Genomic DNA, 18,643 nt, shown 5'->3' on the forward strand with positions numbered 1-18,643 from the left:
CACAAGGTGTTTTTTTTTCTTACAAACACCACAGGGGGCCCCAAAGAACTCTTGGATGAATCGATGATGACCTTAGGGAGCATTTTCTTGACTTTCGTTTGGATTATAAGGCGTTCAGTCGCAGACACTCGGTAAGGACGCCTATGCATGGGACAAGGATCAAAACGAGAATAAGGTAAAAGCAGGAGCCAACGTTTCGACAAGTATGGTTGTCTTTTTCATTGCGACATATGCTTTCCTCGGCACAGTATATATAGGCAGGGCCCTTCTAAAGGGGAGAGGGGGTAATGCGGGTGGGTGAGGCAACGACCGAAATTGTGTTAGCGTCGAGGGTGTAGAATTGACAATAAATTGGTGCTATGCACACGGCTGGTGACACGGCCACGTGACAGCAGGCGTGTCAACGGCCATGTGCATAGCACGCCTCTATTATCTGTTCACTAAGGTTACTGTGTGGGTATGTTGGTTGAACATGAATGCCGCTTTTTGCGCACAAGACGACGACGAAGAAGAGGCTGAGAAACAGGAGCGTAAACTTACAACATTGTTTTATTTTGAAGCAAGTGGCCACATATATAGCAGAATCTGTGAATCGTTGGAGGTCAGTGGCCTATCGCCTCTCTGAAAAAGATAATGAAAGGAGGGGCGGAAAATAGGGCTCCTGAAAAAAATGCTGAAATAGAACAAATATATAAATAAAATAAACAAAAGAAGAGAGCTACAGAAAAAAACTTTTCCTATATATATATATATATATAGATATCCAAAAGTGACGCAAGAAAGTTGCGTTGCATCGCGATAGACGATGCAGCAGTAGAATACGCTATGTGGGATCCACGGAGAGAAGTCAGTGCTCAAATGGATTGCAGCGAGCAAGTGGGCGAAGTTGCCGTGCTCAACGCGCCTTGACAATTGCGCTCACTCTGGATTTGTTGATGAGTCGAGCGCCCTGCTTCGTCGGCGCTTTCGTTACCGATGATGCCGCAATGACCAAGTAGCCACCGAATTTTGAGTGTATGTCCATTTTCGACAGTGCAAAAGTAAGAATCTTTGATTTTAAATACGAGATGTTCATCAGGCCCGTGATATGTGCTTGAGTGTAGAGTTCAGAGGACCACCTTGGAATCACAAAATACGGGCCACCAGTTGGGTGGCTATTAATGGATGTTGAATGTAGTGAACAGCACCTGTACGATCAGTAAGTTCCGATTCTTTTGATGTTGTATTATGGGAGAATTAGGACATGATCGACGTCGGACTCGATGAGATGACCACCGCAACTGACGAGTTGTTATATACGTGCGCATAGACGGAGGATTTCTTATATAAGTATTAGTAAGGTGACTTATTTCAGAGCTGCCGGCGGCAAGTCCGCCTCCTTTCAAATACTAGGAACATGAAATTTTTCTGTGGGATACCTGAGGAACCCCGAAGTAGTCAAGGGTGGAGAGGCGGGCGCGAAGCCTGAAGTAAAATATGCACGGTGAGCAGACACAACATTGCAAAATGCACCGAGCTGTTATTGCATTGACCTAGGTGGCCGGGTGGCGGGAATGGAGGCGGGATAAGTGGCGCATGTGAATTCTGAGCACTTCCAAATCTGCGTGTGCATAGACATTTGATAGTCTTGGCCAATGGCCGCCGTCGCGACTGTAGAGGCAGATCGGAGAAGGCAGAGCCGATCCCGGAGCGTTTGGGCTGGTGCGCTTTGTAGTCCAGGGAAGTTAGTCTTGCACTTGTTAGGCAACAGCGGGAAGTAGGACACAAGAATTACGACTCAGGGAATGAACGCAGCTATAATATGAGTGAAATTTACTGCCTATCGGACGCTGCTATTTCTACATGCTTCTCCAGGACCCAAATAAAAAATTGGAGGACGCTTACGCTTCGCCTTCAAGAGTCGAACGCGACAGCGTTATCGCACCCCGTTCGCACCGCCTACTCAAACGCGCTACGCCAGCCAAACGTCGCGATCAGCAGAGATAGCCGGGCCCCGACGCGCCATGAAGGCGGACGCAATCATGGGGCGAGTGGCGCGCCACGTGTCGGGGCAGCGCCGTACATTGCGAGGAGGGGGCCTTCTGTGTTTGCCGCAAGATGGCTCTGCGTGTGCGCAGAGCGCAGAAGAAAAGTAGCGGAAACGTGCTTCGCTACTCGTGAAACTGCGACTTCTGTAAGCTACATGGTCATAATTACCGATATACACCGCAGTATAACTTTATACGGCACGTTTCGAAGGCAACACCGCATTCACCAGAGGCGATTTTGTCCCGTTTCGAAGGAACGGTACAGCTTTGATCGAAGGAACGAACTCGTGGCTGATTGGTCGCGTCTCCGTCTCACACTCCAAAGTCCCTGGTTCGATTCCCACCAGCCGACCGTGCAAGATCTTTTTTGTTTATGAAGTGCCTTCTGGGATTTATTGCTCACGGCTAAAGTCGCTGACGCCGACACCAACGCCGACGACACCGGCTTTTCTGCGACATGAGCTCCTTAACGCTGTCGCGGTAATAAGAGACAGGAAGTGAAGGAGAAAGATTAAAATTTGGAAGGAGAAGAGATCAAACGAAGGCTCAGGTAGTGTTCATTGTGATTTGGTATATAACAGCACCGTTTTGCTGCGTCACCTTATGAAAAAAGACAAAACAAAACATGGCTGCTTCTGAATATTTACTATTAGGAAATGTGCACTAATAGCCACAATTTGTGCAGTTGGCATTGGTGGTATTTTTAACGGACCGTCATGTCGTTGACGTTTTTCTTGCACCCTTGATGAACCCTTAAAGCCATGCCAGCAATTGAGCTCAAATAATTTCTAACTAAAAAAAATGTAAATTAGAAGATTTATTCACGGAATAGAGCAAACTCGTGCAGCAAACTTGTTAAAATCGCCGACGTCAAACTGTTTGTATGTAGTTGAAGTACGGTACAATTTTAACTGAGAAGCAATACCAAATTTGTTGGGCTCCAATGATTTTGGTAGCTAGAGCCTGCGGAAATATGAGAGGCCCCTATAGACCCAGGCGCGGGGGACTCGAGACTCCTGTGGCTTATTTCAACATTTGTTTGCAGACTCGATCCAGCCATTGATCGCTGCGCAAACTTCGGCAAGGTCGATTGCGACGGGCACATACATGCGCCCACTTGGAATCTGTTGACGCGCAAACATTGATAAATGAATGGTTTCGAGAGTTGTAAGAGCTATACACACCCACAGTCGATCGATTTCGTTCGCCTTTACACTATAGCTCTTCAGTCAGGCAGAGAAGCCACCTTTGGAAAGAAGATTTGGGTGAAAAATGTAAAAGAACAAGCGACAAATGGATGGTCTGTTGGGGCAGAACTTCTTCACAGAAAAACGCGCCCACACACACCTACGCACACCAGTGGCTCCCCTTGTTTTCTTTCAATTCCTGCAGCACTTTTTGGCGGAAGAAATGACTCAGCCAATGGAAAAAAGTTAGCATGAACTCGATGATGGACGGGCGAAGTCAGTGCATGTTTGTGTTGAAATCGTGGCGCTCGATGTACGGCTGCCTGCGGTGTCGCCCGTGGGTAGGAAGCGCCTGCGGGGCTTCCAACCTACTTCATCGGAACGTCTGGTAGAAATCTGTTCTCCGGACTGCTGCTCTAATTCGTCGAAGAGATACACAGACTTTAGTACTGCACCGAGTAGTTTAGCAAGTGCACATCCGTGTTGTCTATAATCCGGGTCGTCTTACGTAAAGATGGATATCTGCTGTTTTTTCATTAATATTAGGAGCTCAATTGACCCGCAACAAAATAACCATGATCATTGACTTGACTGCTGACAATAAAAATCGTTCACATTAGGAATAAGTTCATAAATCAATGTATAAGAAGGGTAAATTTCAATGCAGGAGTAAAGGAATTATCGACGTGCCTACAGTCATGCTGCAACGAAACTTAATGAAATTCGAACACTGCACTCCACTCAGATAGGCATGTAATACATACACTATCATTGGCCATTTAGCAGAGAAACTGTGGCAGGTGTTTTGTGCAGTGGGACCGAAAAAAATGCGTCATAATGAGCGTTATTTTTTAAACATCCGGCTCCCACAGTTATTGCTTCGTCAAGTGGCCACTGACTGCGCACGGGTTCGCATGAGTCGCAACGGCTTTCTCAATGAGACGCTGACGCCCCTCCACGCTTCATAATTAAAGAATGGACACAAAGTTGCACTGCTGCTTTCCCATGCACGTTAGAGGCTAGCGTTTCTGCAGAAGGTGGCCGTATCCATTCATATGACTGCTTTCGGAGGTAGTGTGGGCGCGCTTCGTCGCACTGTGCGAGGAAATGAAGCGCACGGTGCAAGGAATTGAGAATTCGCCAGGAAATAAACACAGATAGCCTTAGGGAGTGCCTGTCACCGACGATTGTCCTTTTCAGCTTAGACATGCAAAGAAGGATTGCCGCTGAGGGGATTGTGACTAGATGGAATGTTGGCAAGGAGAGCTTTCGATGTTTCTTCACAAACACGTCAGTCTATCGCCACGTAATGATTCTTTCCCAGCACGCTACTTTACCTCGGTTAATTTAATACTTGTGTGACCTCGAGAAGGCAGGGGAGCGTTTTTTCCCCCTTCCCGATTGGTAGACGCAGAATAATTGTTTTATCCATCACCGCAGGCTGAGCTGCCCAGTGTTGTTCGAAAACGCATAGAAGATTTCGCACCTGTTGCGTGCCAGAATAATTCTGCAGTATCTATTGGCAAATTCTTAGAAATGCTTAGATCTTATCTTTCTTCTGCACTTGTTGATTTTAACTGTCACACCTTTGTACAAAAAAGGAAGGCGTGTGCACAGCTTCACGTATAGCTCGAAAGTTTTTACCGTTGACCTGTGACCTGTTTTTACCACATTTTGACAAGCATGTTGAGGCAAGCGTTGACAATACTTTGCTGCTACGATATTAAGATAACAAAAGACAAGAGTAGCGTTCTGTCCATTGGGCTTCTTGCGGTTGTCCGACGTCTTTTTGGCTCTAGTTAATGATGTGTTCACAGCTTTATCCTTTGCGTTCTTTTTACTGCATATTGTTAGTGATTTCGGTGAATGCAAAATCTTGAAGAACGCGAATCTCACTTGAAAGAGGTTGTTTATTCCACGACATTTTCAAGATATTTTTTTCACTTTCAACAAATTCTACTCTACATAAACGCGCTGCAAATTTCATTTGTTTTGGGGCGTTTGATGCTTTCATGAAATGTACATACCCCCGCAAGGTGCTGCAGTGCAGTGTATGTTTACATAAATGCTTTTCTAAATTGAGAAACTTTGCAGAATTAAGGCAAACATCCCATGCAAGAAGAGTGAGTCATAATAACTACACCACTTCAATTAATTTGGGACCCGCCACCGTGGTGTAGTAGCTATGACTTGGCGCTGCTAGACCCAAAAGCGCGGGATGGAATCCCAGCTGCGGCGGCCACATTTCGATGGGGACGAGATGCGAAAACGCCCGGGTACCGAGCAATGGACGTACGTTGAAAATCTCCGGGTGGTCGAAATTAATTAATCCGGCGACTTCCACAACGGCGTGGCTCATACTCATATTTAGGTTTTGGCATGGGAAACCCCAGAATTAAATTAATATTAAATTATTCCTTGGTGATAAAGGCGCATTTCCCTGCTATGAATTTATGAAACCACCACTATGAAGGTTCCGTTCATATAAAAAAAGTGTCTGTCGAATCTAGCAAATTGACCGCAGTAAAGCCAAACTTGGCACATCGTGAGAAAATGACCTACAAAATATTTAAGCGCGAAGGCCATGGCGTGTGACGAGGCGTTGTTGTGTGGTCAATTTTTAAATTCATTTCCCATTGAGTGACGCAACCGTGCTGCACCCGCCGCCTACAGAGGTGCTTGTCCTCGATGTCCCGAATTCCTGCACATGAAAAACAAACAAACAAAACAAAAACAAAAAAACAAACAAAAACAAACAAACAAACAAACAAAATTCCTGCACAGGAAAAACAAAATGACTCGCCATCCCGCCCCTGCGAAAGTAGATGGCCGGCGAAGTTGTTATAAAACCACTCAAATGCTCGCGATGGGGATATGAAAAGCTTTATTGTTCTGCCTAGTTTTAGCACGACGCCGTTGTTGAGCATTACGATTTTGCACTTTTTGACGCTCATCGTAGTCACGCTGCTGTTCGGGAGTCTTTGCGTGGCATACCCATAGCGGTATTGGAATGAACTGAATGAGTTGCTTGGCAGGTCGCCCTTATATATATAGTTTAGTGACGTCTCTCACTGATTCGTATGCTGCTGTTGCCCCTTTGCCACCGGTACAGCTTATGCAACCGTCATCTTTACCGCGAAACATACGAGGGGAGAAGAAACGTGCCTCGCGTGGTTGACAGGCGCCTTATCATCCATCATGCGGCTTTGACACTTGTTTTTTGCTTTTCTTTATTGAAATGAATACTGAGCTGTTTGTGGTATGCCAGATTCCAAATGAGACATGCACTTTTTTTCGGTTCTTTTTTCTTTCTCTCTCTCTTTTTTTTTTTTTGCTGACAGACACAGAAGATCCCGACTCACTAGAGACTAACAGCTTCGCTGTAAAAGTATTTCTGAGACAGCTCCCCCCTGTCAAAATGGGGGTGGGCGACTTCGGTGGGGTTAAGGTGTGACTACCGCTCCGCGGAAGAAGCGCGTACTTGTACGTGAAAGAGCTGTTTTACCGTTGTAGAGCAGACAGATTTTTTTTTTAAATCTTGTCATCTACCGCCGAGCATGGCGTCATTCCAGCTGGAGCTGCTGTGGTGTGTTAGACAGGGATTCGGTCGTGCGATAACCGGATGAGATAAACCTATAGCCTCAAGTCTGCGAATCCGTTTTACCCTCTTAACGATATTTAATGTACAGTAAAGAGAAACGCTATAAGTCATCTTATATTGATAAGATATTCTTGAAGAATGCTATTTTCGTTCATATTGCGGTAATAGGTTGGTTGTTCAAGGGGAAAAGTAAGGTCAAAGTTCAAAATTTATAATTTCGTGCAGACAACCCAGGTCCTGCACGTTAGTGGAATGTTACGAATTCGAAAGTATGTTTTTTTTTTATTTGGGTCATAGCAATCTTAGTAAAAGCACTCTAAACTTCCCAATTGCAGTGTTTTTCGGTTATATGTGGTCGTTTTTTTTGCCGATTAACATTTCATTACGACTGCGCGCACACCATCGCATATATAAGACGTTATAGAAAGCTGAACCGGGAACTTCCAGGCGGCGGCGCTACTCGTCTTTCGTTTTTGCTTGTTTTCTAAAAACTTCTCGCAGTTAGTGCGTTTTTTTTGTATTCCAGAAGATACTAACGAAGCCAAACTTTCTTTCTCTTTAGTGTCCCTTAAATGTAATAAGGGTCCCGTAAAATAGCCGCATAGTCTATGTCCGGGCGAAGCAAGGGGCAATACGCTGCAAGCTTAACAAAAGTCAAAATTTCAGTTTGCGTCTGCATGGTTTCATGCACACGTTAACGACATGCGAGTTGAAACGTCGATATTTAGATACTTTTTAATCCAAATATGTGTCAGAGGACTCCGCATGGATAAACTGTTACCTAACACAAGTAAAAAGGGTAGCTTTTTTGAAATAGTAAGCAATAATACAGTTTTAGAAAAGTTCGGCAGCGGCACTTTAGACGGCTTACGTGAATCATTGTAGTCGCTTTGGGGAAATGTTTTTGCCTAGGTATTCATCTGCATGTCGTCATGTACGTTGTAAACTTGCACAGCATTCCTTTTTGTGCCACCTTGCTTCTGCGGGATGACTACGTTGCACAGATACCGCTTCGGAGTGCACGCCAGCAGACAAAGCACCGATAAAATCCGAAGAGCAAGTGACACATGGGAGGCAGTGACGTGACATGTGCAATGACGCACGCACAAAACCCAACTTTAGTCAACCATAACCGCCTCGCATAACCGTCTCGCAACCCGGAAGCCCGGGTTTATCATGTAGCGCGTAATATTAGTTTTGGCCATGAGATGGACAGCGAACGGGCAAGACAAACGCCGATTCGCCGCAACAAGGACTTCACTGAATACGGCCTCCCAACCGCAGCCACCTTGGTCTCACCATAACTGTAGAACTGCGGTTCAGCAGATATGGCTGATATGGTTCGGCAGACAAAGCAGACACCCCTTTCTCATTAAAACGCATGATCAAATCAATGCTTGTTCAAAAACATAAACAAGCATTTTTGTAACTTTTTCTTTATTGCGTAATGTCTTTTAAAAAGAGTCAGTCACTTTGGCATACGCTAAAGAGGATGAAGACGAAAGCCTGCGCGCTCATGAGACATTCATTAATTTACTTGTCGTTCTCATTCGAATGCGTTGTTACTTCCTATTACTTGTTTCCCCAACAAAGTCGTGGATTCATGTGTCTTAATTAACTATGTCTTAATGAACTGTGCCTTATTTAACTTTGCCACAGTTAACACTAAAGGTTGTCCGTTCGAATCTCATCAATGATCGTGGGTTCGACCATCAATGGTGGCACCATCAATTTTGGTCCCGCCAAACATCGTAGGTTCGAGTGTCTTTACTAACTCTATCTGTATTAACCTCAACCCTCTTACAAAAAAAAATTGGGGTACCGCAAGGGAGTGTGCTGGGACCACTTTTGTTTAACATCTGTATTAATGATATCGTAGATTTAGACAGAAGGGCAAAATTTATTATATATGCAGATGACATCACCATTTTAATGGAAGGATCTGATATAAACCAGTTCTCACAATCTAATGATCTACTAAAGAAGCTATCTATATGGTCTAAGGAAAATCAACTTAAGATTAATGCAACAAAGACAAAAGTTATGATATTTCATGCGAAAAACAACAAGGCAACATTGAACCATAACATAATTTTTGAGGATCGACAAATAGGGATTGTAGACAGTTAAAAAATTCTTCGCGTTCATTTTTCATCTACTTTAACTTGGGATACAGATGTAAGCTATCTACGTAAAAAACTATCCTCTGTGACAGGAGTACTATGCCGTTGTCGCGGTATGCTGCCAGCCTCCGCCAAACTACAGATGTATTACGCCCTTTTCATTTCACTCCTAAACTACTGTGCATTGGTCTCGTGTACGACAACTAAAGCCAATATAAACAGATTTTTGATATTACAGAAAAAAAAATTATCCATCACATCGGAAATCTGTAACCTTTGCCTGCGACTAGAGATGCATATAAATTGTTTAGTATGGTCAGAGTAGATCACCTTTACACATACCGTTTATTATATGTGATGCAATTTTCTGACACATTAGTAAAGAACTTCATCGAACGTCTAGAATGCTTAGAACACCATCTGCCTAAGCTAAACACAAGGAAATCTAACAAATGGATTATTCCACATTTCCGTACATACTACCACAAACACCAATCAATAGCCTGCTACTTACCGTTTATTCTCAACAAATATGTAGATATTGCAGGTTACAATAGGAAGCAACTCGGACAATATTTTGTTCAGTTAGGATATTGTGTTTCAGTATAATATTTCGTTTCCATTGTTGTTTTTTTCTCTCTTGCAGAAACGCATGTTTTTCTCTTCTGCATAAATGCATTTGCTGTCATTACTATGGTGCAATATGGCATAGTTATTTATAATGCAGTCATGACTATTATGTTTTTGCCTCACATATATGTATACACCTACTACAGTGTTTGATGATGTGCGAAGTTGATGTTGCCATGTATGTAACGTCTTTTGGGCCCCGTCATGCTACTAGCTGTTAACCCAAAAGGACCATCCAGTTCTGTTTCTTTTACTGCAAAATAAAGATTGATTTGATTTGATTTGATTATTTAACAGTGTCATAATTGTCCTTATAACACCAGTCGTGGGTTCGACTTCTACCAATGGTCGTGCGTTCTACCATCAACGGTGTCGCCATGAGTTTCGGTGCTATTGAATCTTGATCCCACCAAAGGTCGAGAGTTCGACTACTGCTAATAGTCGTCGATTCGAGTGCTTTAGTTAACTTTGCGTTAATTAACAACGAAGGCCGCGGGCTCGACTCCCGCGAATCGTGGGAGTCGAAGGGCTCATGTACTGGAAAGGTTTGAAAAACACAACCCGCCGTGGTTGCTCAGTGGCCATGGTGTTGGGCTGCTGAGCACGAGGTTGCGAGATCGAATCCTGGCCACGGCGGCCGCATTTCTATGGGGGGGAAACGCGAAAACACCCGTGTGCTTAGGTTTCGGTGCACGTTAAAGAACCCCAGGTGATCGAAATTTCCGGAGCCCTCCACTACGGAGCGCCTCATAATCACAAAGTGGTTTTGGCACGCGAAACCCCATATATACATATATATATATATATATATATATATATATATATATATATATATATATATATATATATATATATATATATATATATATATATTTATATATATATATATATATATATATATATATATATATATTTATATATATGAAGCAGTTTAGAAACTGCTTCAAATAGACAAGAAAAATACCAATAAATTTGGAGGTGCTTATTTATTGCTGATGCCATGTCGTGGATTACAGTTACTCATTTAGCAGAAATTTTGAAAGTGACGCATGTGGCCGGCAATTATGCGCTCAAGCACCTTACAGCATGTGCTCACTTATGAAACACAAGGAGCTTTTATTCATGAGAGGTTTATAATGTGCCGAATTTTGCCAAATAATGCGCAAAATTTTCGACAGATTTATCTATTGGTACTAGCCTCGCAGTTAACCACTGTGAAGTTAATGAGCATTGAGTAGAAAAATGACACACAGTGAGAGAACAACTCTGCGTACCGGTAAAGGAGGGCATTACGTATGTTATCTGTACCGCAAGACGACAGCCACATTACCTATGACAAAGTCATGCATGTGCAATGATCAGAAGGCAAACTACACTTGCCATTTTGTGTGGAAAAATGATCAGGTTCCCTAAAGGCCATCTTAAATGGGCCAGTAAATTCATTAGGAACTCCATGTGAGTGCTGGTGCTCCCATTTATGTTTCGCTTATCTACACTACGTTTGGGGTTAACTAAGAAATGCCAAAACTTCTGGACGGCGACATTAATGCCCTCAGTCATGCTGCCAAGGAAGATCGATGCTGCAAGTAGACGGGACGCATGAAGAGGCTTAAGCAAGGAAAATGGATCGATCACACTTTCAGCGAGATATGTTATCTCTTAAAGTAATGAAGCAAATAAAGGCATGATATATACAATAAATTGCGCATGGGAAGTAATTCTTGAAGCTCTGTCAGCGTTTGGCTCTTGACCGATTCGTTTAGCATGGCGGAGCATCGGAGACGATGGGTGTGTTCACCATCACTCATATTTACTTTCGGCCTGTTCATGTGTTCCGTCTGCCTGCAGCATCAATCATTCGTTGCTAGCATGTGTCAGGGCACTAACGTCACTTCGCACGAGTGTCTAATCACGCGGTATATTTTTTTTCATATTGCATGCGCTTTTTTTGATGCCCCGAAAAATTTTAATCACAGCTAGCATTCTTCAGAGAAGAAAGATTATTTTGATATTTCTTAATGCGTTACACTACTTCTTTGAAGATTTTGTGTTTACACAAATACATTAAAGAAACTTACTGTCGTTGAAGAATAATCTGTACCTTGATTTTCATGCTTCTCGTAGCGGACACAGTTCTTTTTAAATATTTGGCACAATTATCGGGAACTCCCTCTATATGGTGTTTCGATGTTCGTTTTTGTTCCCTTTTCTTTTCGAAGTATTCTGATATTATATACTGACCGTATAAGCATTCTGAGACCTTCCATCGGTTACTGTAATAGCTTGCGCGTTTCTTTTTATGCAGCAAAACTATATTCAAGCTTATTTGTGGTGTGTTAATTTAAGCATTTCGAGGCCAGTGCATTTTGACGCCAAAATCCGTAGGTCCTAAGCTAAGGACAACCAGACGAGTTCAGCGCATCTAGAACAGACAGCTGAAGTGGACTAAGCTGCAGAACCCCCTTTGGAACATCGCTGGGTTTGCGTTTCCTAGCGACGCAAAACGGGTGCCCGTTTGCAGTGGCCTACAACATTATATTTTATTTGAAAAAATTGTAGTCTCAACTCTTACTGTAAGGTGTTACGCTGTACCTGATTGATGATTATTCGATGGACAAATTTGTGTGATTGATTCATTTTTGTACCACTCGAACGGCTCGCAACGATTGCGTCACACAAAAACAATGTGTTTAATGTTTGAAGTAAGGTAGCTGTAGGAAGACCAAATGCTGTACAGCAATAACCTACAATAATAACTTGCGAAGTCACGTTATTCCCGTGGAGCCCGTCGAAAACACTCGTAGCCATGACAACTAAAATCCGGGCAACCACGCCTACCTTGACTACGCCGTGCACCGTCCGAGTTCCCCGTGGTTTCAGCCGCTGACGCTCATCGGGACTCGGCGTGTTGTCACTCCGGCGGTTATCGCATCCGAGAAAGCGGATCACAACTAAAGGTCCCCAGCTTGCCTCCATTGCTCAGTCGCGGCCGACCACGTGGATGTCCGCCACTTCATTTTGACCCGTCCGGGAATGCGGCCGGGATACGGCGAACGGACCCGGGGGCCCGCAGGACATGGGCTTGCTCCAACGCCTCCGCCTATAGAGCCTCATGTACTCTGTACACGCGGCAGGCTTGCCCCCTCCCCCCCGCCCCCGCTCGACTTTTTCTCCTGTTCCTCTTTTCCTACGCCCGCGGACTCATATTCCTGGCAATAAACATCAACAAATAATCTGCAGTATGTAAATAACGTGATGTAGGAGCCGTTGTGCTCACGAATGCCCGTTTCTGAAATTCAGAAAAAATAGCTGAGGAAAAAAACTCGACCTACGGCAATCATTTCTGGTCTTGCTCAGGGTTACGACAATACAAAGCGAATTGGACATAAAAGAATACCTCCCTCTCCCGAACTTTTATATTCTGCGATTTTTCAGAGTACGCGACCTTCGGAGCCCTGGTGAATACGTGACGTGATGAAACAGTCTTACATATGACCGCGAAGAAAACGCAGACGGTATAAATATCGCAGAAAAGCTTCTTTTTTTATTTACAGTAATGTTGCAACCTCACATAGCTATTCATTTTACTTTCTTTCGTCCGCAATTTTTTCAAGCACAAGAGTACGCATTTGGGCTGGTTAGTTCATGACTACGAGCAGTAAAGCAGCGCTAAACAACAGGACGAGGAGAGTGACACAGACACCAGCGCTGACACAGTTAGTTACAACCAGCGATGGTGTCGGCGTCCCTCTCATCGTCCTGTTGTTTAGCTCTGTTTTACTGCTCGTTTTCTGCGCAGCAAAAACGATCCCGTCTGCGCAAAACAGCGCAAAAATAACACACACTCACAGTGCAGATTGATAACCAAGAACACGATTGCTGATTTTGAAGCGTCAGTCAGCAAAGTGGAATGGTCCGAATTATACGCATTGACGGATCCAGTCAAGGCATTCACTCACTTTCTCGGCGTAATCAAAGACCCTTATCACAAAGCTTTCCCTCTAAGAGAAGCTACAAGAAGCAAGAAATGCAGGAAACCGTGGGTTGACACCACCCTTCTAAAACGCATAAAGGAACGTGATAGACTATTCGCTACTTTTATAAAGACAAGGCAACCAGAGTACTTAATGAACCACAAGAAGATCAGGAATAAATTGGGCCGTGATATAAATCTGGCAAGAGAGAGGTACTATGAGAATAAGTTCACTCATATTCTTAATGATCCCAAAAAACTTTGGAAAACATTGAATCATCTGCTTCCGCACAGCGACCGTAATCCTGTTTTTGAAATTATGGATAAAGGCGTATCTTTCACAGGGACTGCGCTGGCCGATAAGTTTAATCAGCATTTCTTACAATGTGGCGCGTCTGATGCGTTTGATGCTGATAGCCCAGGTTACAGGTCTTATATTCCATGTAGTATGAGCAGATCGCTATTTCTTGCACCAACAGATGAAGCTGAAATAAGTAGCTTATTTCTAAAGTTAAAGAATTCCACAGCATGCGGTGTAGATGACATAAAGGCAGAACCAATAAAAGCTGTGGCGCTGCATATTTGTAAAGTGATGTCACACATATGCAATTTAATTTTGTGCACTGGCGCATTCCCCGGTGAATTAAAGGTTGCACGGGTATCGGTAATTTTAGAGGGGGAGACAGGAATGACGTGAACAACTATAGACCGATTTCAGTTCTCCCAATCTTTTCCAAAATAGTAGAGCAGGTCATTAACGAAAGAATTATAAATTTCTGTACTCAAAATAATATTATAACAGAAAAGCAATACGGTTTCCGAAAACACCAGTGTACTGAAATGGCGCTGCTAAAGATCAAAGAAAAAATAATAAGTAACTTTGAGGACAAGCTGCACACAATAGGAATATTTCTTGACTTTAAAAAGGCTTTGGATTCCATTAAACACGATATCTTGTTAAAAAAGTTAAGTGAGTACGGCATTAGGGGAACTGCTGTTAACCTAATCAAAAATTATTTAACCAACCGACTACAGTACACATACATTTGTCATTCCAAATCGGCATTGGGGTGAAATCAAATACGGTGTTCCGCAGGGGTCCATCATAGGGCCACTTCTTTTTTTATTATACATTAATGACATCACAAACGTGCCTCTAACACCTGACATAATCATGTATGCTGATGAAACTAATATCTTCTTGTCTGGTGGAAACTTGCTTACTCTCGAGGAAGAAGCAAATATTTGGCTCAGTAATCTTTCAGACTGGCTTAGAGCAAATAAATTAGAATTAAACACTAAAAAGACAAAATACATTATTTTTCGGCCTCGTAACAAAGGTATTGATGATAGCTTAGTCTTACAATTTCGTGATGAAGTCATTATACGCTCTACGTGCCAGAGGTTCCTTGGTGTTACGTTTGAAGAAAACTTAAATTGGTCCAGTCATGTCGGCAACATTAAAACCAGCATTGCAAGATCCATCTGTGTTATTAATAAATTAAAACGTCTATTACCTTCTAGATTAAAAAAACAGTTATGCTATAGCCTAGTGCATTCGCGCCTCCAATATTGTTTATCTGTGTGGTGTACCACGACGAAAACTAACATCCATAGTTTACTAACCTTACAGAAACGCATGATTCGGGTAATTGAGAATGCGCCCTATTGAAGCTACTCCGCTCCTCTTTCCAAGAAGAATTGTATTTTAACATTAGAAAACCTTATTAACAAAAAAACAGCCATTGCAATATTTAAAGAGGTAAGACTCAACGAAAGTGCCTTTTTTAAAAAATACCTCCCGAATGAACATAAATATAACACAAGGCAATTAATTTACAACAAGGGCAAGATCCGTGCCAATTGCGGCATGCAAAAGCAGGCATTCATAGTTGCAGATTTTTTGAATCATCACCCTGGCTTACTCACTATAATAAATGAATCAACGTCTCTAAACATTTTCAAAAAAAAGTGAACATGTATTTGCTGTCGCTTCAGGTATGACTGTTCATTGTTTTGTACACAAATCAAATTCAGTATTTCTGTTACATATTTCATATACTTTTCATTTTTTGTGTATGCATCCACTTTGTGTACCATGCTTACCCTGTGTGCTTGAGTGTTTTGTGCTCTGGGAATGGGTCGGGGAAGGGGACTGACACTTAGTCAGGCATTCGTGCCTTTTTGTCAGCCTCTTTGACAGAGATTATTTGTATTTTATTTCTGTCAAAATAAACATTCATTCATTCATTCATTCATTCATTCATTCATTCATTCATTCATTCATTCATTCATTCATTCATTCATTCATTCATTCATTCATTCAAGAAGTATCTAAGCTGTTAAATGGGGAAAGCTTAGGACTAAGGATCGACGGCGAATATCTCACAACATTCGGTTTGCCGATAACATTGTTCTATTCGGTCACACTGCAGACGAGTTGCAGCAAATGATGGAGGACCGTAACAGAGAGAGTGTAAGAGTGGGGTTGAAGATTAATATGCAAAAGACAAAGATAACGATGAATAGATTGGCAAGGGAACAAGAGTTCAGGATCGCCAGTCAGCTTTTAGAGTCTGTGAAGGAGTACGTTTACCTAGGTTAACGAATCACAGGGAACCCTGATCATGAGAACGAAATTCATAGAAGAATAAAATGGGTTGCATCACATAGGGCAGACATTGTCAGCTCCTGACTGGAAGCTTGCCGTTATCATTGAAAAGGCAGGTGTACAATCAGTGCATTTTACCGGTGCTGACATATGGGGCAGAGACTTGGAGATTGACAAAGAAGCTTGAGACCAAGTTAAGGACCGCGGAAAGAGCGATGGAACGAAGAATGCTAGGCATAACGTTAAGAGACAGAAAGACAGCGGGTTGAATCAGAGAGCAAAGGGGTATAGCCGTTATCCTAATTGACATTAAGAGAAAAATAATGGAGCAAGGCAGGGCGTGTAATGCGCTGGTTAGATAGCCGTTGCACTATTCGGATTACAGAATGTGTACCAAGAGAAGGGAAACGCAGTCGAGAACGGCAGAAGACTAGGTGGAGTGATGAAATTAGGAAATTAGAGGGCGCTAGTTGGAATCGGTTGGCGCTGCACATGGGTAATTTGAGATCGCAGGGAGAGGCCTTCGTCCGGCCGTGGACATAAAATAGGCTGATGATGATAATAATATTGGTGATTATATTATTATTATTATTATTATTATTATTATTATTATTATTATTATTATTATTATTATTATTATTATTATTATTATTATTATTATTATTATTATTATTATTATTATTTGAGAACTGCGATTAAGGTGCAGAGATAATACGGTTCAGAGACGTGTTGTTTCAAAAAATGCCTTCGGATTGTGGGTTCTTCAACTGCATGCGGTATACCATTTTCGCAAATTGTATTGTTCTTCTGCACGGAATTTGACAATTTCTACATGCTTACACAGTAGGAATATTCGTGTGTAGAACTACACAATCGAACAGCAAAAGCAATGGTATTACATGCCGAATGAGATATTAGGCACATAGACTATATTGCCCACGCAGTACTTACATGCAGGTCTTGGCTTGTGTGATCACATGTTCGTGAGAGAATGTGTTTCGGCGTCTCTTTCTTGCTCGCGGCTGCTTGTTCTTGTTTGCCGCTTTTTACACCGTATAAATTCCGCACTGAATACTACAGTTAAATGTACAGGCACTTTACTTAAACTCCTGAGATACACTGAACCCTCCTTTTCCAGCTTATGCGGAGACATTGTGCATCTGGGTGGTGTTCTGACACAAGCACTTTGAATGCCATTGAATATGCCCGCTGCGCTGTAGCGTAGCCACCAATTTCTAGAGACGACAAACAGGATGAAAAAGCGTGCGTGTGATGCACACTAATCTGGAATGTAAGGAGTTTCATGGGTGACCACTGAAATTAAGGCAATGTTAGTTTTCGGTAGCAAGAGCATTTATACCATAGTGGCTATTTGTGTAGCCAACAAAGTAAGCGAGGCTGTGTTATCATTTTAACATACATCATCATCATCATCGTCATCATCATCATCATCATCAGCCTGGTTACGCCCACTGCAGGGCAAAGGCCTCTCCCATGTTTCTCCAACAACCCCAGTCATGTACTAATTGTGGCCATGCCGTCCCTGCAAATTTCTTAATCTCATCCGCCCACCTAACTTTCTGCCGTCCCCTGCTACGCTTACCTTCCCTTGGAATCCAGTCCGTAACCATTATTGACCATCGGTTATCTTCCCTCCTCATTACATGTCCTGCCCATGCCCATTTCTTTTTCTTGATTTCAACTAAGATGTCATTAACTCGCGTTTGTTCCCTCACCCAATCTGCTCTTTTCTTATCCCTTAACGTTACACCTATCATTCTTCTTTCCATAGCTCGTTGCGTCGTCCTCATACATAGCGAGGGAAATAATGATATAAATCAAGGAGACAAGCCATCGAAAACATGGCAGAAATTGTCTCTTATGCTTAATTGAAGTGTAGAATTAATAAGAAAAAGGAAGAGGAAAGTGGATGAAAGGCAACGAAGGGCCGCAAATGGGAGTTCCACTTTTATTTTGCGATTTATTGCGATAGCAATCATATGGACACTCCAATGGAATATCTGCCGTTACCGATGCTGTGATGTTCGGTACAAAGTCCAAGTGCAAGAACATTGCGGCCGCACGCTGTATGTTGAAGGCGGAAGGAAAAGCTAGGGAGGGGAAGGGGGGGAGGGGTCGGGAGCCCAGAAGGATGGTGGCTTGATTTCCCACGTGCACAATTATTATTACATTAGCAGCAATGAACCAAAAGTTAGTTATACAATTGTGCCGCATTATCGAGATCAAGCTAACCAAGTTCTAACCCCATGTACTGTGAACTTGAGATACAAATCCGCCATTTTCAGATTAACTTCATGCAGCCTCGCCACAGGATGGCGCAAAAATTATCCATCGTTCATTAAGCGTTATGAATTACTATACACAATTATAAAACATTCACGGAAATAACAGGTGAGCATGTAGCTTGCAGCGTTAAGAAATGTGACTCCTCGTCTAGTGTTTCTCATCCTGTGTGCATAGTCTCTGCATT

At 42.7% G+C, this 18,643-nt stretch overlaps 1 long non-coding RNA gene across 2 annotated transcripts in view; it reads right to left on the minus strand.

Annotated features, from left to right (window-relative positions):
* Positions 1–600: 600 nt before the first annotated feature.
* LOC135917105 (uncharacterized) overlaps positions 601–18,643 on the minus strand; it is a 41,056-nt gene continuing 23,013 nt past the window's right edge. Inside the window, exon 4 of one of the 2 annotated variants that reach the window (XR_011511427.1) lies at positions 601–673. This is a non-coding gene — a long non-coding RNA (uncharacterized lncRNA). Of the gene's footprint in view, positions 674–5,787; positions 5,916–18,643 lie in introns of those variants that run through there. The other variant, XR_010569183.1, reaches the window with a different exon arrangement.

The sequence above is a fragment of the Dermacentor albipictus genome, chromosome 1 (assembly GCF_038994185.2).
Source record: "Dermacentor albipictus isolate Rhodes 1998 colony chromosome 1, USDA_Dalb.pri_finalv2, whole genome shotgun sequence".
Lineage (NCBI taxonomy): Eukaryota > Metazoa > Arthropoda > Arachnida > Ixodida > Ixodidae > Dermacentor > Dermacentor albipictus.